General features: G+C 34.5%; 1 pseudogene; it reads right to left on the bottom strand.

Annotated features, from left to right (window-relative positions):
• LOC108487850 (UDP-sugar pyrophosphorylase-like) overlaps window positions 1–13,413 on the bottom strand; it is an 18,705-nt pseudogene extending 5,292 nt beyond the window's left edge.

Here is a 13,413-nt window from a genome sequence, read left to right as displayed (position 1 = left end):
ATTTCATGGATAATTTTGAAATTTTCCATGAATAAGTGCTAAAATTTTATGATGATTTATCATGGAATTGAGGTTTTAATTTTATTATATGATGATTTTATGAAGAGATTTTTATAGAAATCAATTTTTAGGATCTAATTGTGAAAGTTATTGGAATTAGGGTTTGTGATGAAATTTTGAGTGTTAAAGGCTTTGAAGTAGTTTATAGTGTCTTGATAAAGTGTTATTTGAAAGGAATTAGCTCAATCGATGAATAAATTGAGCAGGGACTAAATTGTAAAAACTAAAAAGTTTAGGGTAATAGTGTAATTTCAAAAATTTAAGAGAATAAATTGTGAATTAGAATGTAATTGAAATAGATGCTAATGAAGGAATGATTTTATAATTATAGATCAAGAAAACGAAGTAAATCGTGGAAAGGAGAAATTGCAAGAATAGTCACTGAATTTCTACGACTTTGCAAATCAGCCCAGGTAAGTTCATATGACAAAGTTTAATGTTTTATTATAAAAATATTGTGATTACTAAAGTATCTTATTGTAGATGAACACTATCAAATTGTATTAATTTCCAAATGATATTTAATTAAAAGTGCAAATTAGTCGAAATAATGGTTTTGAGTGCTTTCATTCGATGAACAGGATGAATTAACGGAATAGATGTGATATGTGTGCCCGTATAAGACCATAGCAGGGCTATGACATCAGTGCAATATGATACGTGTTCCCGTATAAGACCATAGCTGGGCTATGGCATCGGTGTCATGTGATAATGTGATCCCGTATAAGACCATATCTGGGATATGGCATCGGTATGATATGTGATCCGTGTAAGACCATGGTAGGGCTATGGCTTCGGTGTGTGGTGTGTGATGTGTGACAATGTGCAAGTCCATAATTTACTATAGCAATGTGATAATGAAGCACTCAATTCCATTATTGTTCCCTAATTTGACAATGGAAGTAAATGAGAAATGGGCCCAAAGAAATTAAATTCGTGAATAGCAACATGGAAATTATCCAAATGAGTTTATTAATGAAATTGTGATTTGCAGGATGAATTAGTTAAACTAATAGGTATATGATTATGGACAATGTTCGGTAAGATTTATATTTATGCCTATGAGCTTACTAAGCTTCTATAAGCTTACTTGTGTATGTTATTTGTTTTGTAGATTGACTTATATATATACGGAGGATCGGATTTACATCAAGGATCACACTATCCAGATTTATTGCGGTAGATTTTGTTAAACAACTTTTTAATTTATATGGCATGTATAGGGGTTGATTTGATAATGTAATTGTTTGAATAATTAAGTATGCAATGTAAGTTGAATATGTTAGTTATATTAGATAATGAAATATGCATGAATTGGTTGATTGGTTGGACTCTATTGGTATATAAATGTGTTTTTATGCAGAAGGTTAGTATGATGACGAGAAAAGTAGTCTTAAAGGGCCTATTTTCGTCCACATGGTTAGACACACGAGCGTGTGTCTAGGCCGTGTGTGACACACAGTAAGCCCATGAGCGTGTGATATGACCGTGTGTCCCCTGCATCCTTAAATGTGAAGTCAGAATAGTACATGGGTAAAAGACACGGCTGTGTGTCTTGGTCGTGTGAAGGACACTGGTTTCAAGCATGGTCGTGTGTCAAAATTGTGTGAAAATGGTTTAAAAATTGTGAAAAATCAGTTTACCACATGGCCTAGCCACATGGGTGTGTGCCCAGGCCGTGTGCCCCTTTGATACTTAAGAAATTGCAAGTCAGAATTCTACATGGGCTGGCCACACGGCAATGTCCCAGGCCACACGGGCGTGTGCCTCTATCTTTAAGGTAAAATTTCCAAAGTTGCCGGTTTAGTCCCAAACCATTTCCAAAGCATGTATTGGGCCCCGTAGGCCCATATTAGGGACTTTATCATAAAATTTGAAAAGTTTTAATCTAGAATGCAAATTTTTGACTTGGTTTTATACGAATGCTAGTGTATAAGTCCAGTAATGCCTTGTAATCCTGTTCCGGTAACGAATACAGGTTAGGGGTGTTACATTTAGTACTATCAGAGCTTCAGTTTAGCCGATTCTCGGAATGTGTGTGATATGTACAGTGCGTAGAAATACATGCCATATAAATCTGTGATAGTGTGATGTGTATGATTCGATCTAATCCTTGTTTTTATTATAGATTATCTTCGATTTGAAAAGATTTCAGATAGACCAGAACAAATTGAGCAGGAAAAAGTTAACAGTAGAGTACAAACCTCTGACCAAGGAGCAAGTAGTGATGTTCCAATTTCATTGATAAGAGAACAAGAACTCAAAAATATGATTTATGGATTTATGAATCAGTGGTATAATGAAAATATGTAGGAAAGAAATCAGGATCAGCAACCTCGTCCCCCTGTTTCAACACCAGCACTACCCCCGGTTGCTCCTCCACCTCCCCCAACAACGGAATCCAGTAAACGTTCTCCATTTGAAAAGCTCAGAAAACATGAGGCTGAAGAATTTCGGGGAAGAACAGATGATGATCCTGTCAAAGTTGAGTATTGGTTACAAAGTATAATGAGGATTTTTAAACAAATGACATGTTCACCAGATGATTACTTAATATGTGCTATGTCATTATTAAAAGAAGAAGCTTATAACTAGTGGGAAACAATTGAAGCCGTAGTACCGGCTGAGAAAATCACTTGGGAATTTTTCCAAAATAAATTTAAGAAGAAATATGTTGGTAGAAGATATTTGGATAAGAAGAAAAGAGAATTTTTTAATTTGCGACAGGGAAACAAGTCAGTGGCTGAATATGCAAGAGAATTTGTTTATCTGAGTAAATATGCACGATATATTGTACTTGCTGAGGAAGAAGTGTGCATCAGATTTGAAGAAGGGCTAAATGATGAGATCAGAATGATGATAGAGGGCATTGAGATACGGGAATTTGTTGTTCTATTAGATCGTGCTCAGAAACTTGAAGAAGTATGTAATAGAAAGATGCAACGAGATAGAAAGAGTAAAGAATCTTTCAAAAGAAGTGCATCTAAGTCATTTTCAGCTTTACCAGCAAAAAAAATTAATGAGGAATTTAGTCGAGCCGCTTCAGCACCAGAAAGATCAGAAAAGAGTAGACCAAGACAATCTGATTACAAGGCATCTGATAGACCTGCGTGGGTACTGTACAAAATACCCAACAGCCTAAATGTTAACATTGTGGAAGAAGTCACCCCAGTGAATGTAGAAGTAACTTAAGGTCACTTTATTAGTGACTGTCCCCAACTACAAGTAGAAGAAGTTGAACAGAATGAGAAACAAAAAACTCTCCCTCAAAAAGGAAGACGATCTGGTCAGAGCAGTGTTACAGGGGCTACTCGTTCGGGTATAAAAGATACTGTTAGACGATCAGAAGTTAGGGTCGTTGCTCGTACTTATGCCATTCGAGCAAAAGAAGAAGCAACAGCTCTAGATGTAATTACTAGTACTTTCTATCTTTATAATGTTCCTGTGTATGCTTTAATAGACCCTGGGTCTACGCATTCATATATTTCTACTATGTTAGCATCTGAAAATAATTTATTTGTTGAGCCTACTGATTATAATGTACAAGTTACAAATCCGTTAGGCCAAAGTGTGGTAGTTAATCTAATATGTCATAACTGTCCACTGAAAGTTAAGGGCTTTAAATTCTTTGCTAATTTGATGTTGTTACCCTTTCGGGAATTTGATATTATCTTGGGCATGGACTGGTCAATGAAACATGATGCGGTAGTGAATTGTCTAGAAAAACGAATCAGTTTGAAATGTCAGACAGGTGATATTATTTTGGTTGAGTCTGGAAATTTGGGTGATACTGTTAGAATGATTTCATATATTACTTCTCAGAAATTGTTACGTAAAGGAAATGAGGCATATTTAGCCTACATTCTCGACACTCGGAGTTCTGAATCAAAGTTAAAACAATTACCGATTGTGAATGAATTCATGGATGTATTTCCTGAAGAATTACCAGGTTTACCACCCGAAAGATAGGTCGAGTTTGTGATATATGTGCTTCCGAGAACAACTCCTATATCAGTGATACCGTATAAAATGGCCCCAGCAGAGTTAAATGAGTTGAAGATACAGTTACAAGAATTTTTGGACAAAGGGTTTATCAGACCGAATATGTCGCCATGGGGTGCATCTATCTTATTTGTAAAAAATAAGGACAGTTCATTAAGGCTGTGTATAGACTACATGCAGTTGAATAATGTAACGATTAAAAATAAATATCTTTTGCCTCGTATTGATGATTTATTCGATCAGTTGAAGGGTGCTACGGTGTTTTCGAAAATAGATCTCAGATCTGGGTATTATCAGTTAAAGGTAAAAGAATGTGATGTGCCGAAAACAACTTTTAGAACTCGGTATAGTCATTATGAGTTCTTAGTTATGCCATTCGGTTTGACAAATGCTCTTGCTGCTTTTATGGATTTAATGAATCAAATTTTTCAGTCTTATCTGGATAGATTTGTAGTTGTGTTCATTGATGATATACTGATTTATTCAAAGATAGAATCCGAGCATGCTCAGCACTTGAGAGTTGTATTACAGATTTTGAGAGAAAAACAGTTATATGCAAAATTTAGCAAATGTGAATTTTGGCTTCATGAAGTGGGATTTTTGGGTCTCATTGTATCTGCTGATGGTATATGAGTAGATCCGAGCAAGGTGTCAGCAGTGATTAATTGGAAAACTCCAAAGAATGTTACGAAAGTACGAAGTTTTCTTGTATTAGCTGGTTACTACCGTCGATTTGTGAAAGATTTTTCAATGATTACTTCACTGATGACCCGGTTACTACAGAAGAATGTTGAATTTGTATGGTCGAAAGAATGTCAACGAAGTTTCGATCAGTTAAAGAAAATGTTGATAGAGGCCCAAGTGTTAACTTAGCCTGAATCAGGTGTGCCATATGTAGTATATAGTGATGTGTCTCTGAATGGTTTAGGCTGTGTACTGATGTAGTCTGGAAAAGTTGTAGCATATGCTTCTCGATAATTGAAACCATATGGAAAGAACTACCCTACACATAATCTTGAGCTAGCTGCTATTGTTTTTGCTTTAAAAATCTGGAGACACTACCTATATGGGGAGAAATGTTATGTATATACAGACCACAAAAGTTTGAATTATTTAATGTCATAAAAAGAGCTAAATTTGAGATAGAGACGATGGCTAGAACTACTAAAAGATTATGATCTTGTCATCGATTATCATCCGGGGAAGGTAAACGTAGTGGCAGATGCACTCAGTCGAAAATCGTCATTGTTCGCTTTTCGGGCATTAAATGCTCATTTGTCTGTTGATGAAGATGGTTCTGTGGTAGCCGAATTAAAGGTAAAACCAACATTCTTTTCATGAATTCGAGAGTTGCAAGATGAAGATCCGAAGTTAGTGTTGAAACGGCAAATGGTTCTAGACAACTTGAACTTAGAATATTCTATTGATGGTAATGCTATGTTACACTATCGCAATAGAATTTGTGTTCCAAATAATTTAGATTTGAAAAATGATATTTTATCAGAAGCTCATAGTAGCATTTATTCGATTCATCTGGGTAGTATGAAAATGTATTGTGATTTGAAGCAAATGTATTGGTGGCCTGGTATGAAGCGAGAAATTTGTGAATTTGTAGCGAAATGCTTGATTTGTCAGCAGGTAAAAGCCGAACACCAAGTACCCACGGGTTTGTTACAACCTGTAATGATTCCAGAATGGAAGTGGGAACATGTGACGATGGATTTTGTATCTGGGTTGCCTGTGACTCCGAAGAAGAAAGATTCGATTTGGGTGATAGTGGACAGATTGACTAAGTCAGCACATTTTATTCCTGTCAGAACAGATTTTTCGCTTGAAAAATTAGCGGGATTATATGTATCAGAAATTATGAGATTACATGGAGTGCCAACGTCAATTATTTCTGATTGAGATCCAAGGTTTACTTCGAGATTTTGGAGTAAACTATAGAAAGCTTTAGGTACTAAGTTAAAATTTAGTACAGCTTTTCATCTTCAGACTGACGGGCAATCAGAGCGAGTGATTCAGATTTTGGAAGATATGTTGAGGTGCTGTATACTCGAGTTCAGTGGTAGCTGGGAAAGGTATTTACCTTTAGCTGAATTTGCTTATAATAATAGTTATCAAGCTAGTATCAAAATGGCACCATTTGAAGCTCTGTATGGAAGAAAATGTAAAACCCTGTTGAATTAGTCAAAATTAAGTGAATCGAAATTAGTAGAAGTGGATTTAATTCGAGAAATTGAAGAGAAATTTTGGATTATTCGAGAAATTTTGAAAGCTGCTTCCGATTGTCAGAAGTCGTATGCAGATCTGAAAAGAAGAGATATAGAGTTCAATGGGGGTGATCGTGTGTTTTTGAAAGTTTCCCTGTGGAAAAAAGTTCTACGGTTTGGTAGAAAGGAAAAACTTAGTCCACGATTTATCGGACCGTATGAAGTTATTGAGAGGATTGGTCCAGTAACTTATAGATTGCCTTTGCCTCCGGAACTTGAGAAGATTCATAATGTGTTTCATGTATCTATGTTGAGACGGTATAGATCAGACCCTTCACATGTGATTCCTCATACTGAAATAGAGCTACAATCAGATATGATTTATTCGGAGGAACCAGTGAAAATTCTAGCTCGGGAAGTTAAAGAGCTACGGAATAAACGAGTACCGTTAGTAAAAGTATTATGGCATCGACATGGATTGGAGGAGGCAACCTGGGAAACGGAGGAATCAATGAGATCACAATATCCGCATTTGTTTTCAGGTACGAAATTTCGAGGACAAAATTTCCTAAGGGGGGAGAGTTGTAACGGTCCCAAATTTCAGTGATATCGGAATAGCGATTTGAGATCACTAAATCCGACATATGATTTTAGATGTTAGAAAGTAAAAGTTAAGTGTGGTTTTAGAAATATTTTTTTTAGTAAAATTATGAATTAAAGAAAATTTGGAGATAAAATGAGATAAAAACGAGGTATTGAGACCTCAAATTTATAAACTGAGCCATAAATATTTCTAAAAATATTTATGGAGTGTTAAGAAGTTAGTATTAAAGTTTCGTTAGGAAAATTTACCATTTTGATAGTTAATTGAAGAAAAAGGACTAAATTGAATAAGATGTAAAACTGTAAGAAGTGATTAAATAGCTTTAATAATAAATAAGAGGGACTCAAAGAGCAAATTGGCCCAAAATAAAATGGACTGGATGGTTAGGTAAGTGAATGGTTGAGAAATAGTGTGAACTAAGGGCAAAATGGTAATTAAGTTGAAATTGAATAGTTAAAAGTTGGATTAAATTAGAATATCTAGAGTTTTCTTCATTTTTCTTCATCTTCTCCAGAAAAAACACCATTGAAGAGTTCTTTTAAGCTGGTCTCTCATATTTTTATTACATGTAAGCTAAATTCTTGATTATTTCTTGGAATTTTTTTTGTTTTTGAGACTTTTACAACTAGGTCCACTTGTTTAATTCATTAGTTTTTAATTTCATGGATAATTTTGAAAGTTTCCATGAATAAGTGCTGAAAGTTTATGATGATTTATCATGGAATTGAGGTTTTAATTTTATTATATGATGATTTTATGAAGAGATTTTTATAGAAATCAATTTTTAGGATCTAATTGTGAAAGTTATTAGAATTAGGGTTTTGTGATGAAATTTTGAGTGTTAAAGGCTTTGAATTAGTTTATAATATCTTGAAAAGTGTTATTTGAAAGGAATTAGCTCAATCGATGAATAAATTGAGTAGGGACTAAATTATAAAAATTGAAAAGTTTGAGGTAATAGTGTAATTTCAAAAATTTAAGGGCATAAATTGTGAATTATAGTGTAATTGAAATAGATGCTAATGAAGGAATGATTTTATAATTATAGATCAAGAAAACGAAGTAAATCGTAAAAAAGAGAAATTGCAAGAATAGTCCCTAAATTTCTACGACTTTTGGAAATCAGCCTAGGTAAGTTCATATGGCGAAGTTTAATGTTTTATTATAAAAATATTATGAGTACTAAAGTATCTTATTGTAGATGAACACTATCAAATTGTATTAATTTCTAAATGATATTTAATTAAAAGTGCAAATTAGTCGGAACAATGGTTTTGAGTGCTTTCATTCGATGAACAGGATGCATTGACGGAATAGATGTCTTTTGTGCACCCGTATAAGACCATAGCAGGGCTATGGCATCGGTGCAATGTTATACATGTTCCCGTATAAGACCATAGCTGGGCTGTGGCATCGATGTCATGTGATAATATGATTCCGTATAATACCATATCTGGGATATGACATCGGTATGATATGTGATCCGTGTAAGACCATGGCAGGACTATGGCTTCGGTGTGTGATATGTGACAATGTGCAAGCCTATAGTTTACTATGGCAATGTGATAATGAAGCACTCAATTCCATTATTGTTCCCTAATTTGACAATAGAAGTAAATGAGAAATGGGCCCAAAGAAGTTAAATTCGTGAATAGCAACATGTAAATTATCCAAATGACTTTATTAATGAAATTGTGATTTGCAGGATGAATTAGTTAAACTAATAGGTATATGATTGTGTACAGTGTTCGGTAAGATTTATATTTATGCCTATGAGCTTACTAAGCTTCTATAAGCTTACTTGTGTATGCTATTTGTTTTGTAGATTGACTTATATATATACGGAGGATCAGATCTACATCAAGGATCACACTATCCAGATTTATTCTGGTAGATTTTGTTAAACAACTTTTTAATTTATATGGCATGTATAGGGGTTGATTTGATAATGTAATTGTATGAATAATTAAGTATGTAATGTAACTTGAATGTGTTAGTTATATTAGATAATGAAATATGCATGAATTGGTTGATTAGTTGGACTCTATTGGTATATAAATGTGTTTTTATGCAGAAGGTTAGTTTGAAAGTGAGAAAAGTAGTCTTAAAGGGCCTATTTTCATCCACATGGTTAGACACACGAGCGTGTGTCTGGGCCGTATGTGACACACGGTAAGCCCACGGGTGTGTCATATGATCGTGTGTCCTCTGCATCCTTAAATATGAAGTGAGAATAGTACACGGGCAAAAGACACAATCGTGTGTCTTAGTCATGTGAAGGACACGGGTTTCAAGCACGGTCGTGTGTCAAAATTGTGTGAAAATGGCTTAAAAATGGTGAAAAATCAGTTTACCACATGGCCTAGCCACATGGGTGTGTGCCTAGGCCGTGTGCCCCTTTGATACTTAAGAAATTGCAAGTCAAAATTCCACACGGGCTGGCCACACGGGCGTGTGCCTCTATCTTCAAGGTAAAATTTTCAAAGTTGCCAGTTTAGTCCCGAACTATTTCCAAAGCATGTATTGGGCCTATAGGCCCATATTAGGGACTTTATCATAAAATTTGAAAAGTTTTAATCTAGAGTGCAAATTTTTTACTTGGTTTTATACGAATGCTAGTGTATAAGTCTCGTAATGCCTTGTAATCCTGTTCTGGTAACGGATATAGGTTAGGGGTGTTACAATTGTTATGGTGTAAAGCCGAATATATTATAGAATATTTTGTTCTTTTTCTTTCTTTTTTCTGCCATTTTTGCTTTCTGTTCTTTGCCTTCTTCTTTGCAGGTATTCATAGTAAGGTCAACGGCGTTAGGGAGCTGTACCTTGCCATTTCGGTAAAAAGGCAAACGAGGCGTCAGACCTTGAGCGACGAGCTCGCTGACGAGGCAGACGCTGCGGCGTGGATGGCCTTATAGAACTAGAGTTTCTATTATTTTTTGTTTTGGGCCTTTTAGGGTTTGTATAATTGGGCTAGATATTTTTTTGTAAATGGACTGTTGTTAATGGACTCTATTAGTTTTATTTATTTATTTTTGTCTGTTTGTCTTGGCCCGATAGAATTGGGACATTAGAATACCTATCAGAGAAAATGAAATGGGATTGGAGGGGGATAGGAAAAGAGGCAATTTGCATTATCCTATATGTTGTAAAAGAACTTTAACACGTACAAGAACAAAGAAAAAGTTGGCACTAGAAAAGTAAAAAATTACTGAAATGTAGACCTTTGTTTAGTTAAATGCCATCATCCCTAGAGAAATAGGTTATAAGTATATAAGGAATTCTAGCTTCCAATAGTTATAGAAGTTTCAGTCTTGATCGAATTAGATTTCAAAAAGGGGATTGGTGTTTTACTACTAATCACAAGTTTTATCTTGTACACAATACTCGTACTAGAAATTATAATCAAGAATTGCTCTATCAACCACCATCTACTTCAGAGATTCCTCCTGAAACATATATAAATACCATCACTATGAGTGGGTTTAGTAATTCCTCTAATAGCTTCTTTTACTTTCCGTGGAATAACAAGAGAATTGATATGGTACTCTTTAGGTGCACTGACTCCCAGGGAAGCTGGAATTACTTGCATTGAAATGGTAAATTTTTATTTATACTAGTTTTGCACTTCTGATATAAGAAAATTATAGTTAAAATCATGCAAATCGAGATTCTAACCTTGAAGAACAGTCCATATGTGTCTTGGAAAAAGATAACCCATCACCATCTGGAATCATGCCTAGCAAAAAGTGAGGATAAATGTTCAACTTGGTGGAATATAAAAAGAATTATCCATTAAACCAATTTCCAGAGACTGATAGTTAACTTTTCTATGCAATTTCACTAACCTAGTATAAATAAATTTTGAGACGATTAAGGTCAAGAAGCATTAGAAAATGGATTATTTATAAGTGTATGGTAAGCCAGTTAAGAGAGCCACATAGATGTTATAGCTTAATGTGGGTTTGAAACCATGTTTGTTTTAGTCTTACTACCATAAAGAGATGCAAGGGCAAAGGTAGACACAATCACATAAGTATTATTATATAAAAAGTTTCTGTGCCATTAAGAAATAAGTTTTTGACAACAAGCAAATCTAAATGAAAAGAAAACTTGCGAAGGCATGAGAAGAGTATTTGAGAGACATATCATACATTCAGAAGGCCGCTAGAATAAAGAAGTGAGTGTACATCACCATGGCCATGAGGTTTTGTTTAAAAAGACCAGAAAAAAGTCAAGAGAAGAACCTAATGGCTTTAGCAATCAAAATATAAACATGTTTTTTATACAACATTTATGGGGGCTACTTGAATTTTGTATTTGTTAGGAGGGTCCAAGGTAAGCCTAGCATCACTATCATCTAAGCATGCAACTTTTTCCTACAAGCAAATACAAGGAGGTAAAGCACCTAACAACAGCTTTCACCAGCCACACATCAATGACAGAAAACATACCTGCTTAAGAAGTTTAACTTGTGAAGCTTTCATCCCAAAATAAGAATTTTATTCTAAAAGGTCCACCGTACGGGCATGTGTGTCATCTGATGTCCTGATAGCAAAAGGAATCTCCTTTTGACATGTACCTTAATGTAAGACACACACTCAGAAGGAGTTAGAGAGCAAATAAGTTGTAAAATGCAACAATCAATAAAATATTTTCTGAAGGCTTCAAGGTTAATTATTTTTCTTTTTACTTATTAAGGCAAATATGTTGACCTGGGCACTTCAAACATAAGAAAATGATTGTAAGAATATGAACTGCTTATGCTGGTGAGATAAAAGAGGTTGATTAAATAAATAAGTTCATTTGCTATAATTGATTACAGAGAAAACAATACAGCCTGACTTGGAACTCTTTTCTACTTGTTCACTCTATCAATTTTCCTGATGAAATGATGGCCATTTTACAGGTAAAGTGGTAAATTCTTGTCTTATTCGAAAGTGGGTTTTCTGATAATGACTATAACTTAAAATTAAGTTCGTCAAAGAGTTATTTTTTCCACAATTCCTGCACTAAGCAATTGTTGATGCATTTCAACAACTGAAATATGTTACTATGAAATTCTCAATAATCTCCCATTGGCTGCTGCAATCAACAGTACTGAATGAAAATAACACTTAATCTTTCATGATTAAGTCAAGGACAAATAGCTCAAAAGGCTATTTAATGCAGAAGGCCTCCTAGCAAATGAGATACCACACAAACCTTGTGTGAGCCAACTACTAGCTAACAATTGAGATACCATGCATACCTTGTGTGAGCTGACTGCTAGCTTCCTGAAGAACCAGAATGGACTCAATGTAGAGTTGTAAGAAACATGTTCCAGTTGTGGTCTCTGCAGGAAGTGCCACCTACAAGATGTCAAGAGTAGCTAGTCAAATATGTTGTTTGTAGAGAAAAAGTAGTCAAGGGTGTAAGAATAGGCTTAATCAATACGATGCAAAAAATGTGATCAATCCTCTTCAAAAAGGGGCAAAGAAAAGCAAAATATTAACAGTTGGTCTATAGGTTATATACCTTACTTCCATTGTATCCTAGACGTTCACCAAGCCCACCCGCAATAAGAACCAATGCTGCATTTTTGGCTTCTTTGACACCAACACCCTCAAATTTGATGAAATTATCATCACCAAGAGAGAAAACTTCTCCAGTTGGGACCTACAAAGAGAATTACTATGTTTAAAACAGTTGCATAGAAGAGAGTGAAGATAAGAACATATACGAGTAAAGAAAACTTGAAATATGTCAAATTAAACTAATAATAAAATGAATCATGTTAACTAAGACAACTGAATATTGATTACATTACAACAAATTGTATAAAAATTTAGAAAATTTCGAGTGAGTAATTTCATTATCGAAGGTGGGAAGCCATCATTAGCTCTTCTCAGCTTTCGAGTCGGCTAAGAGCTCCCCAACAATTTTAATATATAATTCCAAACCCCCCATGATAGCCTGAATTTAGCTTAGCTACCTATATTAAAGAGAAAAAAAAATCAGTATACTCTTAAGATGAACAATACTCAAAATCATTTAATTTAAAACCCATTCTAGAAGATTTTGACAAAAAATATAAAGGTAAACTATACTCATGGTCACTTTTGTTTATCTCATTTTACATTTTAGTTACTTTTAAAATGTTAGGTTTTAGTCACTGAATCGTTAATTACCGTTAACGATGTGGCGATAAGCTGATGTGACACGTTAAATCATCATTTCAAACAAAAATTTTAGGTTAAATTATACAATTGGTCCCTATATTTTTTCGTTTTGAACAATTTATTTTTTCTTTAATATTTTTTAAACTTTCTTTCTTTTTTTTTTCATTCTCTTATGCTTCTCTCTCTATTTTCCTACTTTCTCTATTTCTTTTTAACATATCAGGAAGTTGAATTGGAAGTGAAGAAAGAAGCAAAAAGTCGAAAACCATCATTGCCTATAACCAAAACCCATAAACTCATACCATTTGCTAACTATCAAAACCTTCCAACACCATCCATCATCTTCGCCACTAACATGACCTCCTTTTGGAAACAT

This window comes from Gossypium arboreum, chromosome 3 (assembly GCF_025698485.1).
Source record: "Gossypium arboreum isolate Shixiya-1 chromosome 3, ASM2569848v2, whole genome shotgun sequence".
NCBI lineage: Eukaryota > Viridiplantae > Streptophyta > Magnoliopsida > Malvales > Malvaceae > Gossypium > Gossypium arboreum.
Note: the sequence above shows the minus strand (reverse complement) of the source record. Positions and strands in the feature narration are given on the sequence as shown.